Source organism: Lutra lutra, chromosome 1 (assembly GCF_902655055.1).
Source record: "Lutra lutra chromosome 1, mLutLut1.2, whole genome shotgun sequence".
NCBI lineage: Eukaryota > Metazoa > Chordata > Mammalia > Carnivora > Mustelidae > Lutra > Lutra lutra.
In genome coordinates this window covers 93,721,480-93,741,105 of record NC_062278.1, presented here as the reverse complement: position 1 = coordinate 93,741,105, position 19,626 = coordinate 93,721,480, and the positions used below count along the sequence as shown (strand labels likewise).

At 37.5% G+C, this 19,626-nt stretch overlaps 1 long non-coding RNA gene and 1 pseudogene across 1 annotated transcript; one reads left to right on the top strand and one right to left on the bottom strand.

Moving 5' to 3' along the window:
• Positions 1–349: 349 nt before the first annotated feature.
• Positions 350–1,125, top strand: LOC125081080 (40S ribosomal protein S6-like; annotated as a pseudogene).
• Positions 1,126–12,059: 10,934 nt separating this feature from the next.
• On the bottom strand, positions 12,060–16,389 carry LOC125081040 (uncharacterized). The gene is made up of 4 exons (XR_007121575.1): positions 16,276–16,389; positions 14,622–14,737; positions 13,513–13,616; positions 12,060–12,113 (listed from the first exon to the last, which is right to left on the bottom strand). It is a non-coding gene; the product is annotated as an uncharacterized LOC125081040 (long non-coding RNA).
• Positions 16,390–19,626: the final 3,237 nt, after the last annotated feature.

Below are 19,626 nucleotides of genomic sequence, written 5' to 3'. Positions count from 1 at the left end.
TTCCCTCAAAACAACTGATTTCTACAAAATAATAATATTTCAAGAATATTATTAAAAAAATATTACAAGACAGCCCCAGAAAAAGGGCTATATAGACACCTGGGTCTGGAATACACAGGAATCTAGATATTCTTCTGAGAGAATCATAATATAGCACATTGAAGGCTCTGGAGAGTCCTGTAAGAATGAACCCAATATAAGGCTATTTTATATAGAATTTTCCAAACCATTTGGAACAAAGAAACTTCCTTTCCTCTAACATTTCTTAAAATCCAATGGAAACAGTGATCCAGAGAGTACATTTTGAGCTTTTTTACGTGGCACCTTCGGGGTAACAGGCTGCTTTAAGATGAAACTGAACATCTCTCTCCCAGCTACTGGCTGCCAGAAACTCATTGAAGTAGATGGTGAACATAAACTTCTTACCTTTTATGAAAAGCATATGATCACAGAAGTTGTTGCTGATACTCTGTGAAGAATGGAAAGTTCACATGGTCAAAGTCAGTGGTGGTAATGACAAACAAGGCTTCCCTTCCCAATGAAGCAGGGTGTCCACCTGCTGCTGAGTAAGGAGTACTCCAACAACAGACCAAGGAGGACTATACAAAGAAAGCTCAAATCTCTTCGGGGTCGTATTGTGGATACCAATCACACTGTTTCCAACTTTGTCACTTTAAAATAACGGCAGAAGGATATCCCTGAACTCACTGATACTACTGTGCCTTGTCTCCTGGGGCTCAAAAGAGCCTGCAGAATCTGCAAACTTTTCAGTCTTTCTAAAGAAGATGATGTCCACCAGTATGTCATGAGAAAGCCCTTAAAAAAAGGTCAGAAACCTAGAAGCAAAGTGCCCAAGATGCCGCATCTTGTTACTCCACATGTCCCTCCAACACAAATGTTGGTACATTGCTCTGAAGAAACAGTGTACTAAGGAAAATAAGGAAGATGCTGCAGAATATGCTAAACTTTCAGCCAAGAGAATGAAGGAGGCTGAAGAAACACACCAGCAACAGATTGCCAAGAGTCAGAGGTTGTCTTCTAAGAGAGCGTCTACCTCTAAGTCTGAATCCAATCAACAATGAGATTTTCTAAGAGTTACAAATAAATAAAATCAGATGGCAAATCTCAAAAAAAATTTTTTGAGAAATACAGTAAAGCAGACTATTCATGTTTAAAAAAATATACTCTTAAAGCATCATGTTCTGCACATCCAGCTTTTTACTATGCTTGACTGGGAGGGAAGAGAGTGCTCTGGGCAGATGCTTCTGTTGAGAACAAGGTCGGGATTTGTGCTGCTGAATCTCTACCTTCAATATCACCTAGTCTCTCAATTCTCTTGATGATCACTATTCTCCTCTCTTTGTTTTATCTAGAATTTGATTTTTTGTTTGGAATTATCTTCTCTGCTCTTCTATTTTGTCTCTTTTAGGAAATGCACCTTTAAATCACCATCAAAAAAGTCTGTCACCATTTCACTGGGTGCTAGTACTGTCTTGTCCGGAGAACACCACTGAGGTAGCAGGCCCTCCAGGTGCTTCCTCCTGTCTCCTATCCCCACCTTCCAATGCAGGCTCACCCAACTGCCCTGACAGCAAGAATCTTGAAGAGAAATTTCATTTTTCTTTAGAAAACATAAAACAACCTAATCAATTAAGGGCATTTTAATAACTGATTACCATATTAGTAGTTTCTGACACTGGCCAGCCTAAACTCTTGCAGAAGAGAGTGGAATGCTCCATTCCATTGATATCTATTACTAGAAGACTTTTATTATCAATTAAAGAATTTAATGTTTTCAAAAATAACTAAAAAATGAAATTGCACTACCCAAACCAAACTGATACATCCCCAAAGTCTCTGTTGACAATGATGTTGTTAGTGCATTTCTAGTTCACTATACCTAAATATAAATAAGCCTGAGTAAAAACTCATAACACACACACACACACACACACACACAACTATATTTCAAGTTCATATGACAAGCAAAAACTCATCTACACTATTCTTTAAAAAAAAAAATGAACGGTATTCTGCAGTAGAGCATGTTAACTTTTTTTTATCCAGGATTTCTTTCTTCAAACTATGTTCATTAGGTTCCTTAAGAGAAAATAAGATGTGAACTTATAGTGAAAAAAAAAAAAAAAGAGGCAGTTTTATAACTTACCTTGTACCTACTAGAATAAGAGAAGTCTGATATTTTAAAAAATAAATTAATTAATTAAAAAAAGCAAACAAACCACTTCTGGCTAAGAAATGAAAAATAAGAAATGAGTGCATGCAAGATTTGATGATATAACATTTCATCAATGATATAACATTTTCTTTTATATAATTTCAATGATATAACATTTTCTTTTCTTTGGGTTTCAGCCTCTTTCTATTGTTACATAGTTATATCTTTACATTTTTATCTTTTTTAAGTGTAATTAACATATAATATTATAGGGGCGCCTGGGTGGCTCAGTGGGTTAAAGCCTCTGCCTTCAGCTCAGGTCATGATCCCAGGGTCCTGGGATCGAGCCCCTCATCGGGCTCTCTGCTCAGCAGGGAGCCTGCTTCCCCCCCGTCTCTCTGCCTGCCTCTCTGCCTACTTGTGACCTCTCTCTCTCTCTCTCTCTCTGTCAAATAAATAAATAAAGAAAATAAAAAATTAAAAAAACATAATATTATATTAATTTCAGGTGTACAACATTGATTCAACAATTCTATACATTACTTGATGCTCACCATGATAAGTATAGCCACCATCTATCACCATAAAACATTATTACAGTATTATTGATTATATTTCCAATGTTGTACTTTTCATCTCCATGATTTATTTATTTTATAAGTGGAAGCTGGAACCTTTTAATCCCTTCATCTATTTCACTCATTCCCACTCCTACCTTCCTTCTGGCAACCACCAGATTGTTCTCTGTATTTAAGAGTCTGGTTTTTTGTTTGTTTTGTTTTTTATATTCTACATATAACTTAAATCTTATGGTATTTGTCTTTCTCTGTTTGACTTATTTCACTTAGCATACTGTCCTCTAGGTCTATCCATGCTGTCTCAAATGGCAAGGTCTTATTTTTTTATGGTTAAATAATACTCCATTGTATACATACACCACTCTTCTTTATCCATTCATCTATCAATGGACACTTGGGTTGCTTCCATATCTTGGCTGTTGGAAATAATATTGCAGTAAACATACAGGTGCATACATATTTTGAATTAGTGTTTTTGTTTTCTTTCACTAAATACCCAGTAGTGGGATTACTGGATCATATGGTATTTCTATTTTTCATTTTTTTTTAAGATTTTATTTATTTATTTGACAGAGACCACAAGTACACAGAGAGTCAGGCAGAGAGGGGGGGGGGGGAGAAGGCTCCCCGCTGAGCAGAGAGCACGATGCAGGACTCAATCCCAGGACCCTGAGATCATGACCCGAGTCAAAGGCAGAGGCTTAACCCACTGAGCCAGCCAGGCACCTCCTCTATTTTTCATTTTTTAAGGAAGCTTCACACTGTTTTCCAAAGTGGCTGCACCAGATTACATTTCCATCAGCAATATACAAAAGTTTCCTTTTCTCCACATCCTTGTCAACACTACTATTTCTTGTATTTTTATACTAGTCATTCTGATTTGTGTAAGGTGATACTTTATTGTGGTTTTGATTTGCATTTCCCAGATGATGGGTGATTTTTTGTCTATTAGCCATCCATATGTCTTTTTTGGAAAAGTGTCTATTCAGGTCATCTGCCCATTTTTAATCAGACTGCTTGTTTTTTTGCATTGAGTTGTATAAGTTCTTTATATATTTTTTATATTATCCACTTATTGGATAAATGATTTGCTAATATCTTCTCCCATTAGATAGGATGCTTTTTAGTTTTGTTTAGTGCTTCCTCCATTGTGCAAAAGCCTTTTATTTTGATGTAGTCCCAATAGTTTATTTTTGTTTTTGTCTCCCTTATTTCAAGACACATATCCAAAAATATATTGCTAATGGCAATGTAAAAGAGATTACTGCCTATGTTCTCTTTTAGGGAAGAGGTTTCAGGTCTTACATTTAGATCTTCAAACCATTTAAATTTATTTTCATATGTAGCATAAGAAAGTGGTCTAGTTTCATTCTTCTCCATGTAGCTGTTCAGTTTGCCCACTCCATATTGAAGAGACTCTCTTTTCTCCATTGTCTATTCTTATCTCCTTTGTCATAAATTAACTGACCATATGGGTATGGGTTTATCTCTGGGCTCTCTATGCTGTTCCATTCATCTGTGTGTCTACTGTTGAGCCACTATGTTTTTTTTTTTTTATTACTTTAGCTCTGTAGTAAATCTCGAAATCTGGGATTGAGATACCTTCATGTAGCTGTATCTTTAAAAAACACTTTATATATGAAATGCTCCTCTTAAAATCTCAAGTGGCATTACATATCTGAGGAGTTGCAATCCAAACTATTTAGCTTGGCAATAATGAGTGGTGTGGCATTAATCTACATTTTTATTTGCCACAATTCCCAAGTCCAACTCCCCAACATGACCTCATTCCTGTGCCCCTTTAATGTGTTTCTGAGAACACTGTTCATCATATTATGATGATTGGTCTTCCTATCTCTGTAACTGGAGTATAAGCTTTTTGATAGCAAAGCTACATATTTCCTACACAAGTCAGAAACAGTCACTCAATACATATGTGTATAATGAGCAAAACTTTAAAGGAAGAGAATCATTAAGCTCACATTTTTTTTTTGGAAGACTCCTTTCTCAGCATACTGACCAGGTTTAAACATTAAAAAGTATAAATCCCTTTTAGAAATATGCCGTCAACTGCATTTTTCATAGACAAGAAAGTATACATACTTTAAGAAACAGCTTTGCCCAGTGGTTGAAAGGACAAACTGGAGAGCTATCCTGCCTGAGTCCACACTCAGGCCCCATCATTTACTGCATGTATGATCGCAGCTAAGTGACTTAACCTCTCTTTATGTACAGGGGTGTCATCTCTAATACATAACTATTCGTGACACTTATCTTACAGGACTGTTGTATTAAATGAGCCAATACGCTTAAAGCACTTAGGACAACACTTGGCATGAATCATATAAGCCTCAGTGGTGCTGGGTCATTCTCCTCTAAGGCTGTCATATTTGTAGTATCAGGCAATTCTCATGCAGCCTTTTTAAAATTGCATCTTATGTTTACTCACCCTGGCCATGAAAAGCATACCTGTGAGGGTGTACTAGTAAAAGCATTTTTAAAGTTGCTGCTTTCAAATCAGTGCCTGGGCAGTAAATTTTCCAAGTGGATTCCAAAGAGTAGAATGCCCCTTTAGCAGGCTCACAGGAAGATGTCAGATAGTTATTGCTTTATTTTTCTCATAAATGCCTTCTTTCTCATAAATGCCTTCTCATAAATTCCCTTCACTGCACTTGTCCCAATTCCTGTCAATACTGTCTATGTTCTGCCAAGTTATGTAAAGCAGAATGCAGTCACCTTAATACGAACTTGCCAGAACCTTTTTGAGGGCTTAAGGCTCTAACGCAATGCATCTTTATGTGGCAAACAAAATGACACTGGATTTTACATTGGCAGCTCATGCTAAGAACCCATATCAATTTATCTCCATAATATAACCTGCTCCATTTCATACGATTGCCTTACAATGCTCATTTAGGACTGCAGATTATTAAGTGTGTTCAATTAATGATTTTGCATTTTTCCAAATTAAATCTTCTTCCCACACTAATTTTATAATTCAATTAAAATAGGCCATCAAGATTTCTTAGAATGATTTGCTCTTTATAAACCCTCTGCCATTTTTTCTCCATTGTCATTGTTTTAGTAGGCTTACTGCTGAAATGAAGCTGTGGATAAAAGGAAAATGTTTTCTAAACTTCCTATATTACTTTGCCAGGGCTGCTGTAACAAAGTGCCACAAACTGAGAGGCTTTGGCCCTGGCTCTTATCGTCTCACAGTTCGGGAAGCTCGAAGTCTGAGATCGAGTTGTCGGCAGGGTTGCCACTGTTTGAGGGCTGTTGAGAAAAACTCTCTTCCTGTCCCTCTGGTAGCTTCTAGTTTACTAGCAGTTCTCGGCTTTCCTTCACGTGTAGATGCATCAGCCTCATCATCTTCCCATGACATTCTCCCTATGTGTGTGCCTCTATGCACAAATTTCCCCTTTTTATGAGGACACCAATCACACTGGACTAGGGAACTGCCCTATTCCAGTACACTCTTACCTTAACTAATTATATCTACAACAACCTTACTTCCAAATAAAGTCACATTCTGAACTACTGGGGGTTAGCATTGCAACATACGAATTGGCAGGGGGCACGTATACCAACCTATACCACTTCCCAGATCCAAAACGCTCTTGTAGACAAGTCATTTTGAAAATTCTTTGGTCCAACCTCCTATTCACATAGAACAGATACATCATGCAGAGAGCTCACTGGATTTCTTGAGAAACCTACTGGTTCACTCTAAATCATACCTGTGACTCAACACCTAAGGTTTGCTCAGATTTCCCACAGGATGGGAAATAAAACAACAACAGGAGCCTTTTCCTCTTCACTTTGTGCATTTCCTCTAAGATTCTCAGATAATTAGGGCACCTGGGTGGCTCAGTCAGTTAAATGTCTGACTCTCGATTTCAGCTCAGGTCATGATCTCAGGGTTGTGAGCTCAAGCCCTGCATCAGGCTCTGCACTGGGCATGGAGCCTGCTAAGACTGTCTCTCCTCCTCTCCCTCTGCTCCTTCCCCTTCCTTCTCAAAAAACAAAACAAAACAAAAACTCAGAGAATTTTCAGTCAATCAAAGGAAGTAATGCTTGGATCATATTTTCCAAATTACCGATCACAGGCATTATTCCATGGGACTCTAACAAATAACGACCTAGCAGACAGGCAACTACATAAAGTATTTCTATAAAGGAACCTCAATTTGAAGGTTAAGCTTACGGGCTCTGAAGCCAGAACAAACGGATATGGGTCCCATATCTCTTTGCTTCCTGATTGTTTCACCACGTACCTCTGTCAGGTACAAAAGGAATCTTCACTTCATCAACTTGTAAGGATTAAGAATTTGATCCATATAAATTGTTTAGAATGGTATCTGGTATATGAAAAGTGTTCAGGAAAATGTGAGCTACTATTTTACAAATGATGACATTGAGGATCAGGGATACAAAATGACTTCTTCAAGAGAAGTCAGTGATGAGACCCAACCTCAACCTCAGAACTTCTGCGGCCTTCCCTGTCACCAGACAGCATTCCTAAAACACTTCATCCTTAAAGAGCATAAACATCGCACTCTGAAGTAATGAAGACACTGGGGGCTCTGACATAGGAGTAGAAGAACATCAAACACTGTTATATGCTCAAGAAATCCCAAATGCCCAGGGCACTTGGGTGGCTCAGTTGGTTAAGTATCCAACTCTTGATTTTGGCTCAGGTCATGATCTCGGGGTCCTGAGGATCCAGCCCCATGTTGGGCTCTGTGCTCAGCAGGGAGTCTACTTGAGATTCTCTCTCTCCCTCTGTCCCTCCCCACTCACGTGCACATGTGCACTCTCTCTCTCTCCCTCCCTCAAAAACAAATAAATAAATCTTTAAAAAAGAAAGGAAGGGGCACCTGGGTGGCTCAGTGGGTTAAGCCGCTGTCTTCAGCTCAGGTCATGATCTCAGGGTCCTGGGATCGAGTCCCGCATCGGGCTCTCTGCTCGACAGGGAGCCTGCTTCCCTCTCTCTCTCTGCCTGCCTCTCTGTCTACTTGTGATCTCTCTCTGTCAAATAAATAATAAATAAAAATCTTTAAAAAAATAAAATAAAATAAAATAAAAAAAGAAAGGAAGGAAGGAAGGATGAAAGAAAGAAAGACAGAGGAGAATGAGAGAGAAGAGAAGAAATCCCAGCAGCTGGACTGCCTGCTCAGATGCTAAATTTAGGGGAGGCAAAGTCCCCGCAGAACCCCATCAAATAGCCACTTGCGTGGACAGTTCTGAAATAGCTGGTTTGGCTGGAGCAAGAAAAGCTAAGGAACTGCTGCCCTGAACCTAAATCAAGCCTATTTTTTGCCATATCCCACACACATGACTTACTGCAGTCAAGAGAACTCCTTGTATTAGTATTACTATTTCTTAAATTTGCTGTGTTTTCATGTCTCTGGGAAATATTCTATATCTTATGTCCAATTTCATATCACTGTTCTGTTTATCTTTAAGAATGAGCTGTATTTTTTATTTTCACCTCTTCTGAGAAAACTTCCCTCACTGCCTAGCATGATATAGATGGACCCTCCCCCTCTTTTCTTTTAGGACAGAATCATACTCCATCATAGCACTTGTGAGCTACATTACAATCCCTGATTTCCTGGGCTCCATTCCCCACCACACTCAGGATACCATATTTGTTTTGGTATCTACAGTATCTTGCACAGAGCATGAATATTTATTAACTGAAAGAATTAATTAATTCATTAATTAATATATGAAAAAAGAGACAAGAAGACCTCAGAGTCCGAGCATCCAACCATTAGGCACATTATAATTCAACTTGACTTCTGACCAGAGACAGGAAGATGGAATAAGTAAGTGATGAGGAGAAAAGGTATTACTTTGTATGTGTTAATGAAGCTCCAAGTTGTTCTTCCTGGATCCAGAGAATTAAAAAAGAAAGAAAATCCCGCCACCGTCTATCTAGCCTGATTTGCATGTGTTCAAATCTTCAAAGTATTCCCTTTGATTCCTTTAATCAATAGCTATTTTAGAAAGCTCTTCATTACTTCCTAATTGTCCAAATTCATTTTCTTCATTTTTCCTTATTAGAGGCAGATTTTTCAAATGAGTTAAGTAGATCAGTAATTCTAGAATCGTTATTAACTTCAAGCACTTCTCTCAGTTATTAGCATGTCCCTTCTCTCTCCAAGACTAGATTATTTTCTCCATTTTTAATATCTGAGCCATCTGGTTCATTTTCTAGACTTTTTTCCCTTCCATATATCTCTAATTAAGTCAACATTACCCTATCCTAAGACGAATCCATGTTTACTATAATCCTGATTCTAGAAACTTTATCGTATCTCTGGTTTTGGATGAAGATACAAGTGATTCCTTATTTGTTAATATGTCAAAAAATAAGTAAATAATTAGCATTTATTTAGATTTTAATGCATCCCAACCAAATAAGTTTATAAAGTCAGTGCCATGGCCCACAAAACATTTTACAAATAATTTAAATGAATATTTTAATCCTTATATATATTAAAATTAAAAATACACATATTCTTGACCCTAGCGACCCTACTTCTGGAAGTCTGTATCACAGAAATGAAAGCGCCATATTATTGTGCCAAAAACTTGGAAACAAAGTGAATACTCATCAATAAACGGGTGGTTGAAAATGTATGGCACGTCTATACCATGAAATATTACGCAGTTGTTTGTATATGAGTACATGGGCATAGACAAAGATATAAAAGAAGATGCTACTGGGGAGGAGAGAAGCTGGAAGGAAAGAGGGAGAAAAAAAGGAGTAGGTTTAAAAAGAAAAAAAAAGCGGGGCATTCATGCCAAACAGTATATAGGATATAATCTCCTTTATGTAAAATTGCATATATGTGTATGAATATTAATAAACATAAAAGAATGAACTGAAAGCAACAGAGCTGCATTTTTACTTTATTGTATATATGGTAATGTTTTATAACTTGCTATGTCTAAAAATTTGAATTAATTTATCATTTGAATTATTATTTATATAATTTAGAAACATTAAAATTACTTTCACTGTGATATGTACTATACAGAGAAAGTTTAGTGTCAGTCAGACCAATGATTATGTACTCAAACAACAGAATGCAAATTCAGCTGAATAAGAGATAGTTATAGGCAGTAACACCAGACTACATTCAACCGTTTGGTAGGGTATATGTCCTATCAACTATATTCTTTCAAAAAAACATTCTTTTCTGATTTTCATGTTTAATCTACTTCAAGACTCAGTTAACGTCATTCTTTCTTAATTGGGGTCTCCATTTGTTTATCCAAATATTTCATTTCCTACGAAGCTTTTAAAATTCCTCTGAGACCCTTTTAAATTTACATATTTTGTAATATCTCAATTTGTTGGATAAATGTGATACCATGTAGGAGACGTCTAAACTCCTACTTCAGGTTGTATATCTCTCAAAATTCATCCTTTCTCTTTTTAAATTCAACAGAGCAGTTCTGCCACGAGAGAAGAAATGTGTCAAAATCTAAAGATAAACACAATTGGACAATAATGTCAAAAAATGAAATGCAGACTTTGCAAAGGTATTTTGTATGGTTGATCTCTCATGACTTCCAGAACTTTCTGGTATATCAATAAACCTGTGGAAAAAAAATACACTGATTCTGCCTACATTTAAGATAATCCAGTACTCTCATCAACCTAAAATTGAAAAATAAAAAAATATATATAACTTGAATTTCAGAAAGGATTTTCATTACTTTGGTATATAAAAGTTAAGAGATTAAAATAATCAAAATATCAAGTACTGATGTAGAAAACAAAGAATAAATTAACCCAGGTGTAATTTCTAAGTCATTATCATTACCATATGTCTCTTTAATTACCTTTCTCCTCGGGGATTTGATGTTTTATAAGATTTGTTCTACCAAAATGAATTAACAAAGTAATAATTAATTTTTAAAATTCTTAATGAATCAATGACATGTGTAATTAGCCCATCACAGCTATTGATCAAGATGAGGAAACCAGCTTTACAGATGTTATTGAAACAATTTCTTTAAAGGAAAATAACTTGTTATCATGGATCAATGTATAATTTTTGTTAGCTTCTGAAAAATGATAAGAATAGTTAAAGATATACACCAGACCTCAAAGAATACACTAACCCTTGTTTCTGAATCAATATTCCATAGTGAAAGAATAAATTGGGGTTGAGAATCAGCTTCACATCAATACACAAATTCGTCAAAAAAAAAAAAAAAAAGAAGAAGAAGAAAAGAAAAAGAAAAAGAAAAGCAAACAGCCCAGAAAAGAGTATCAGATTAATTTGTAAGAATAGCTTCCAGGTGACCCATGAAAAACGCGAGCCTTAACCTTACGCCAAGAGCAGAGGAGAAAAATGCGCACCAGTGATGAGCTCTCAGCCACCTTCCAATTTCATTCACAAAGATCCAAATAACAGATAAGAAAAAGCAAAAGAATCAGCAAAAGATAATGAGCACAATATTTTTGTTAGCTTTTTACACCTATTTCTTTAGCTTCTATAAGATAGGTTTTATTTTGGTTTTTTTTCTTCCCTGAAGAGATAAATGCAGATGCAGTCACATTCTCTGGAGATTAGAATCAGATGATCAAGTCAAAACAAATCCTTTTGAAAGCACCCGATCTCATGGCAGATGCAGTAAAAGAGAAATCATTGGCCGTTTCGAAAATTTCCTATAAAGAAATATTTCAAATGCATGTGTTCAAAATTGACAGTTGATAGAGCTCCAGCCTTGAAAATTAGGTTACTAAGTTTTGATACTTTGAGAATCAAGCAAATGTTGGGTTTTTTTGTTTTGTTGTGTTTTCAATAAAGGGCACAAAAATAGCAAATATCACACCACATTGAATTTGTGCTAATCCCCACTTCATCCACAAACCACAGATACCTCACAGAAAAATACTGTACCAGCACTTTCAAACCATTGCACTGTTAAAGATTTAACATCTGAGGTCAGAATGAGGTTTTCTTATTAAGCTGCCATTTCCTTTACAAAACAGACTATTTTGTACTTACTGCTACCCTTTGAACTCTTATAGTGAATAATTAAAACTAAACTGCAAAGCATATTTTGTGAGGCTGAGTACCCTGTAGGTTGTAGGTTTTTGCTTAGCGGCTCATTTTAAATGCTCAGCAGTCTCTGAGGGATAACTCTGCCATTAGTCTGAATTGACAAAATTGGCTGGCCCCTAAAAGCAAAGCAGACAGCTCCAAATCTTAATCAAATAGTCTTGTTGGCGACTCACCATATTGACGGTGGGGGCCTTGAAAACCTTCTGAGCACCTCACTATCTGAGCACCTCTTTCCACTGAAACATGTCCCCTCTGCAGAGACAGCTAAAACCAGTGTAGACAAGGAGGGTGAGAGAACAAATGGAGTTGAAGGAGAAAAAAAATCCTCATCAGTATGTCACTAATGTAAATACAATATGGAAATTGTATTTCCAGGCAAGATCACACAATGTTTTCATGATAAGGTAAGGCCTTACTGTTTAAAGCCATGTGGGCCTCTGTATGTAGTATCATCCACATCCCCTAGAAGCTTGTACCAATGCAGATTCTCAGACTCTACCCAGACCTACTGAATCAGAATCCACATTTTAACTGGATACTAGGTGATCTGTATCCATTTCCAAGTTTGGGTAGCACTAGGATAAAGAATTACCCTGGAGAAGATGACCATGGGACCAAAACAATCTAAAAGTCAAGTGAGAAATACTAATACTTACCAGAGGCAAAGGACTATGACAGGTGTCATCAACAGTATAAGGCAGTCATCTCACAGTCATTAATTTCCAGGAGTTTATAGCATTGTCGAGATGACATTGTGGGCAAATGTTTTCAACTGAGCTTAAACCAGCCAGCTGCAGTGGTCTCACACAGCATGCAAATACACCGGACCCTTGGTGCACCACTCAACACTAAGCCTACTTAACATGGGAAGCCTGCGGCAACTTCACTAAGATATTTCAAGAGCAGGAAGCACGGTGGGGAAGGAAGCAGGATGCCTACAAACTCCCTGGGGTACAGGGTAGCAGGAGAGATGAATGGTTGTGCTGTGGTGCTGCATTGATTGCAACACACTGAAGCATTTTAAGTGACTTCACAATAACCATAAACACATAGGGAAGGGAGTACCTAAACAGAGCCATTTCTCCGGGCATGAATGAACTCTATAATGCCATGAGTGCAGCTGTTTGAGTGCTGTCAAACATACTCCAAAGGTTCTGGAATACCCTCACCAGAGGTTTGCAAAATGACTGCATACCTCATCTTAAAAAGTAAACTGCCTCCAGAGTTCTGCAATTAATCATGACAAGCACAGGTTGAGAAATCCCATTTAGATTTAGTACAGTGATTTCCCTCCAGACTTTTGAATCAACTGTGGATTACAAATTTGATGATATGGAAAGGGGCAAACAGAAAAGGGAGATAAAAGTCAAGGTGTAACCTGTCTGGCTTTAAATAAACTGTCTTTTAAATAAAGAGACAGAATATAAAGCAACAGTTCTCTGGGTTCTGAGTTCTGACCTCTCATTAGGAATGCTTAGCAGAAAAGCTTTTTGTGCATTTTTGGCACATGTCAAATGTGAATTTTCAGTCCAAAGGGTTGTTCTGAATCTGTGGTGATTCTAAAGATGCCTAAAACTTGACAGGCATGGTATGATTGGAGACCAAAACAGGGAAACCATTAGTTCTCATGACGGAGTGTTGAACTGGAAGAATGAGAACTTACAGTGTGGGCAGCCAGGTTCATGGTCCCACCGGCTCCAACCCGGGCAGCACTTATAGATGGGCTGCGTGCTGTATGCTTGTCTGTACACGGTATAGTCCCCAATCCTGTGAAATACAAGAATCGAGCTCAATAATGCTTCCTCTTAAGGCAAAGCTGTTATTTTGAGACCATTAAAACATTTTCCCTCCAACCCAAATCCTACCATTTATACCCACACACAAATATATTATTTGTTTATACTATACACGTACACAGACACACTCATCACTCATTACATACCCAACCAGATTATATAACTAAGATTCAGAATCAGTATAGGGTAATGAAAATTAAGAAAGATCCCCATGTCCTGTGGTATAAACTATCCGAAGGGTCACTCAAGCTATCAAGAATGAAATCCAATGGGCGCCTGGGTGGCTCAGTGGGTTAAGCCGCTGCCTTCGGCTCAGGTCATGATCTCGGGGTCCTGGGATCGAGTCCCGCATCGGGCTCTCTGCTCAGCAGGGAGCCTGCTTCCCTCTCTCTCTCTCTCTCTCTGCCTGCCTCTCTGTCTAAATGTGATCTCTCTCTGTCAAATAAATAAATAAAATCTTAAAAAAAAAAAAGAATGAAATCAAAAATTATGAAGAGAATAATGAAATCCTGAAGGATAATAAGGTACATGCTTTTCAACTGAACATGGAAGGCTCCTGAGCTATTGGTCCCAGTATAGCACACTTTCTTAGCAGTGGTGACATCACCCATAAGGGGATGAAAATTGGTTCTTGGGTGGGAGAGGTGAAAAAAGATCTTAGCTAATGCAGTGGTTTCGGGTCCTATAAAGGAGCACAGTATACAAACAGATAAAAGTATATCTGTGGTATTAAAACTTCACAGGGGAAGGGGACAATCTCTAAAATTAAAAAAATAAAATAAAATAAAAGAGTTTACAAAAGCTCCTTAAGGAGGCAATAATAAACACAAAGTTGAAAAGATTACACTCTTCAATAATGACCTCTCAATAAACCAACCAAACATCTCTAAACAGGCTAATTTTCTTCCCATCAGATCTATGTCATATATATTCTCTATCCCCAAAAGTATTAACCAATTTTCTTCCCTTCACATACCTTTCCTCATATCCCAGCCCAAGGGATCATTATTCAAGGCCAAGTCCAAGTTCCACTCCCTCCACTCTTCCTTTCCCCAATATGACAATGTCTTTCTCCTCTCTCAAAAATGGAACCTATTATATATATCATTTTTTATGACACAACTTTTCACCATCTTGAAGTGTAATCTCACATTTTTATATGTGTGTATCTGCAATAGGGATATAAGTACAGGTTTGTATACATATATACAAACAAAAGGGATATTAGTTTGGCAAAGATGCCAAAATTCTCTGAACACTGCCTCACCTCCAGACCCAGTGTCATAAGCATTTGCTTAAAAAACAAAAACAAAAACAAAACAAAAACAAAAAAGGAAACTACTATGCTCTTGAGAATAAAAATATAAAACATGTTTTACTTATTCGTGTTTGTATTCCCAAGTCTGAATGTCTATGTGGTGGCAGACTTTCTTTGGTTCAATCTAATATCAACAATGATTAAATCCCATGAGGGAGAACAGAAAATCTAAGTGAAATGTCATTTTCAAAAACAAGTCCTCCAAGAACAAACATATTGAGTACCTACTATGTACCAAGCATGGTATCACATATATTAAATATGTTTTCAGTTAATCCTCACAGTTCCATGCATGGTATTATTTTTCTAATTTTACACACTAAGGCCCAAAAGAAATGTAAAAAATTTGCCTAGGGCCAAACAGCTAGTAAGAGCCAGGGGAAGTTTTCTGATTTAAACTTGATTTAAATTTCCTGAGTGCAGACCAAAAAAAAAAAAAAAAAAAAAAAAAGGCTATCTATCTGAAGTTTAAACACACACACACACAATATATACATGTCCATATTCACATAGTCTTATTTTATTTAGTCCTGTATTGCCAGTGTTCTGCTATTTCTATACAATGACAAATCCAGTTATTTATAAATGTTCCCAACTTTCCTTGATGATATAATAATAGTGATAGAAATGATGTGATAAATTCATTAACCTAAACCATCTTTTTTAACTTTAAATATATTGAATTCAGACCCGGTTGATTCATTTACATAAAAATTAATCCATGAGCAACTATTTGCATTAAGAGGTACTCAGATGTTTTGTAAAACTATTATAACACTTTGATTAAAAAAAAAGTCCATATGAAGGCTTGACTCCGAAAGCACTGTACTGGCTTTTTCTCTCTTCTTCCAGCCTGCTGAGTTAATCCTAATTCAAAGGCCATAATAAAGTTAAAGAAGCTCTAGGTTTCAAAGAATTACAGGAGAACCAAGGGCAGGTCAGTAAGTGGTTCACAACCTGAGATGCCCTGGATCCAAGTTGTGCTAAATTTAGCAAACCAACACAATATTCCTTGTTTCTCAGTCTTCTGATCTTCAGCTTTCAACAGTCTCTCATGCCATGAGGTAAAATTAGTGGCATCTAACCCAAAATAACTCACACATAAATGAGGCTTAAAGTGAAATAACGATATATCTTGTCTCTGAAAGAAAGTATGTAATAACTCTGAAAGTTCCTGGTGGGTATATCTCATACTCCTTTACTTCATTATATAATTATTTTCTAAAACTTACTGGATGAAAACTTTAGATGCAGTTGAGCCTTAGAATTTTGACTTTTAGTAATCAAAAGGAAATAGTGGAAGCACCCTTACCTTCTTTCATAAACACATATCTTGTGAGGCCAGCAGAGCCCTGCCTCCAGATCCGACAACGTGAGTGAACACCTGCGCATACAGGTGTGGGAGTTCCACCACATTCCACCGCTGTTCTTCACAAACATTTGGCCTTGGGGGGAAAAAAGAGTAGTAATGTGATAAAAGTAGATTGTTTCTCTGTGTATTACACATGAATCATTTATTCCTCCATTTTCCACAAAAGCTGGTGGTGACTGACATAAATACATCAAGTAAGAAAGAAAAATAAAGTCAATATAAAAAAAATTCAGGCCCAGGAAAAAGAATTATCAGAATAAATTTTAAAAACAAGGAGACAGGGATGCCTGGGTGGCACCATGCTTGGTAAACATTTCCTTCAGCTCAGTGGTCACGATCCCAGGGACTTGGGATCGAGTCCCATATCGGACTCTTTGCTCGGCTGGGAGCCTTCTTCTCCCTCCACTTGCTGCTCCCCTCACATGTGTGTATCTCTCTCTGATGAATAAATGAATAAAATCTTTTAAAAGATAATAAAAATAAAAATAAGGAGACATTTAGAAGATAAATATAAATATCATGAGTTACCTTATGCTTAGAAATTGTGAATTAAGTTCTGACCTCTTTGGTAGCTAAAATTAAAAAAAGAAACAATTGCATGCTTCTTTTTTTTTTCTTTCTTTTCTCTTTAGAAGATTTTATTTTTACATTCGAGAGAGAGAGAGAGAGAGGGCACAAGCAGGGGGAGCAACAGAGGGAGAGTGAGAAGCAGGCTCCCCACTGAGCAGGGAGCCCTGTGTGGGAAGCTTGATCCCCAGACTCGGGGATCATGACCTGCACTACAGTCAGAGACTTAACTTACTGAGCCTCCCAGGTGTCCCCAGTTGCATGATTCTTACCATCCATGAAAAAAAAATCAGTCTAATTTAACAAAAGAAGTTAAATGTTTCCTGGAAATTATTTCTGAACCATATTTTCCATCGGCATGTTTAGTTCAGTTTCACACATAATGTTTGTTTAAGCACAAATGTTTTTCAACTGGCACTATTATATTCATATTTCCTCACAGAAAGTTTATACAAATTTACAGGATTTTAAACACATTAATTTTTAAATGTGTGGAGCTAAATAAAACTGACAGTGTGGAATGTCAGAGTTAAATTTTTTTTTTAAAGATTGTATTTATTTATTTATTTGAGAGAGAGCGAGAGAGAGGAGAGAGAGCGTACACATGTGGGATGCACAGAGGAAAGGAAGGGGAGGGAATGGGAGAGGGAGAGAATCTTAAGCAGACTCCAGAAGCGTGGAGCCCAACAGCCCAGCATGGGACTCAATCTCACAATCCTGGGATCATGATCCGAGCCAAAACCAAGAATCAGTCGCTTAACCAACTAAGCCACCCAGGCACCCCTAAAATATTTTTTAAATGGAGGAATGCTTTGCTTAGTGATGAATGATTTACTACTCCATATCAACTGTTTTATATATGAAAACAATACCAATTATAAAAGCAAGTTGGCCCAACCATGCTAATACTGTTCAGGCATTCAAAGTCACCTAAATTCCATGTACTGACCTCACTGGGATCAGCTTTGATGTTCTTGCCTTCAGAAAACTCACTATCCTGTTAAGTCTCCATGCTCATAATCTGTTAAAAATCAAAATGATTTCTGATTCGGGAATCCTAGCCAGCCCCTAGCTAATGCTGGGAACTTGTCCCGCAGCACAATAATGATGCTGATAAGAACATCTAACAGTTCTGCCCACACTGGAATCAGTTATCCCGCCCTGTACAGCTGTGGTCTCTTTCTGGGATCACTTCTTTCCAGGGCTCTGACCAAATCTCACCATCTGACTTCACTTATAGCCCAACTCTCACTTCCAGAGATATTTCTGAAAGGAGACTCTGGAATAGTAACTTCATCTAAATTGAACAAAATTCATGTTAAACTTTACGTATGAGCTTGCATAGCCTATTTTAATGCTTTAGGTAAATACTGTAATAAAGCAATAAATGTAAAAACTGCACATAATTTGGGCATCCATAATGTCATCAAAAATTGGGTACTGGGCCTAAAGAAAACCTTACTTTTCAAAAATTCCATTTCAGATTCTCTGCCTATACTCACATCTTTATGTGGGTTTTCAGGGCTCCCAACCAACTCCAGTTAGAATGAGCTCACCATACCTTTGTTTTTTCATGGTTTGAAACCTTATACCTTATCCAGCCTTGAACTCCATTTCGTGACCTACCCTTCATCTATTATCCATCCATCCATCAATCCATCCATCCATCAAATGCTGTCACCTACACGTGCCAGAAGCATTGCCCCACACAAGGATTTGAGTAACAGCAGTTATTTGGGAGGTGCAAAAGACACTGGTAAGTGAGTCGTGAAGTGAGACAGGGAAAAAGAGTTAGCTAATTTAAAAAAAAAAAAAAAAAAGCATTATGGAGTCAACCAATGCTTCTGATAACCAGCACCCCCAAGTGCGTAAGGGAGTATGGGCATTTATATACTAATTCCTATCAGTGATTAATTGAAGGCTATTTCCTCTCTAACATTTTAGGCAGAAGCACAGGTAGGCAAAATCAGCTTCCAGAAGCCAAAGAAGTCTTCAGGCAAAGAAATGCAAATGCTGGCAGTTGAAGGCCTGCCAAGTGTGTGATAATATAGCAGAGGGGACATGGGTGCTGCACTGATGGCTTCAGCTGCAGGTGGTACAGAAAGAAAGTCCTTATTCACTTTGGATTGATAGGATCCAAATAGAGAAGAGAGAGAAAGTAAAAGGACCTAAATAAATACAAAATGTGAACTGCTAAGCTGGAAGCCTAAGGGAGCTGAAATGCAGATGGGGAAGCTTACTAACATTCATTAATTAAGAAAAGACTCACTGAGGAGCTGACATTGTGACCTGAAAGGGTAAAGAGAAGCCAGTCATAGAGGAGCCCCCAAGTGCCATTCAGTTAGAAGAAACAGAATGAGCAGAGGCTCTACAGGTGAAAAGGTTTGGCCTCCAGAGGATCTGAACGAAGGCCAAATTGGCTCAAATGAAGAGATGCTTGGTAGGGTAGACAGGGACTTTCAGGTTGAAAAGTTTTGATTTTTTTTTCCTCAGGACATTGGAAGTCACAAAGTGTTTTTAGAATTCTGATTTCTAGCCTCCTTTCTCACAGCCAGGATCTGTGATGCCAACTGTAGCAGTTTCCTTGACAATGACTTAGGCTATACCTGCTTCCAGGCAATATATAGGACAGTTTAGCCCAATCCAGCCCAGCCCCAAATCCCAGAAATCCCCCCACACTCCCCTCGGGAATCTTCCTGATTCCCACAAAGAAAGAAGTCCTCT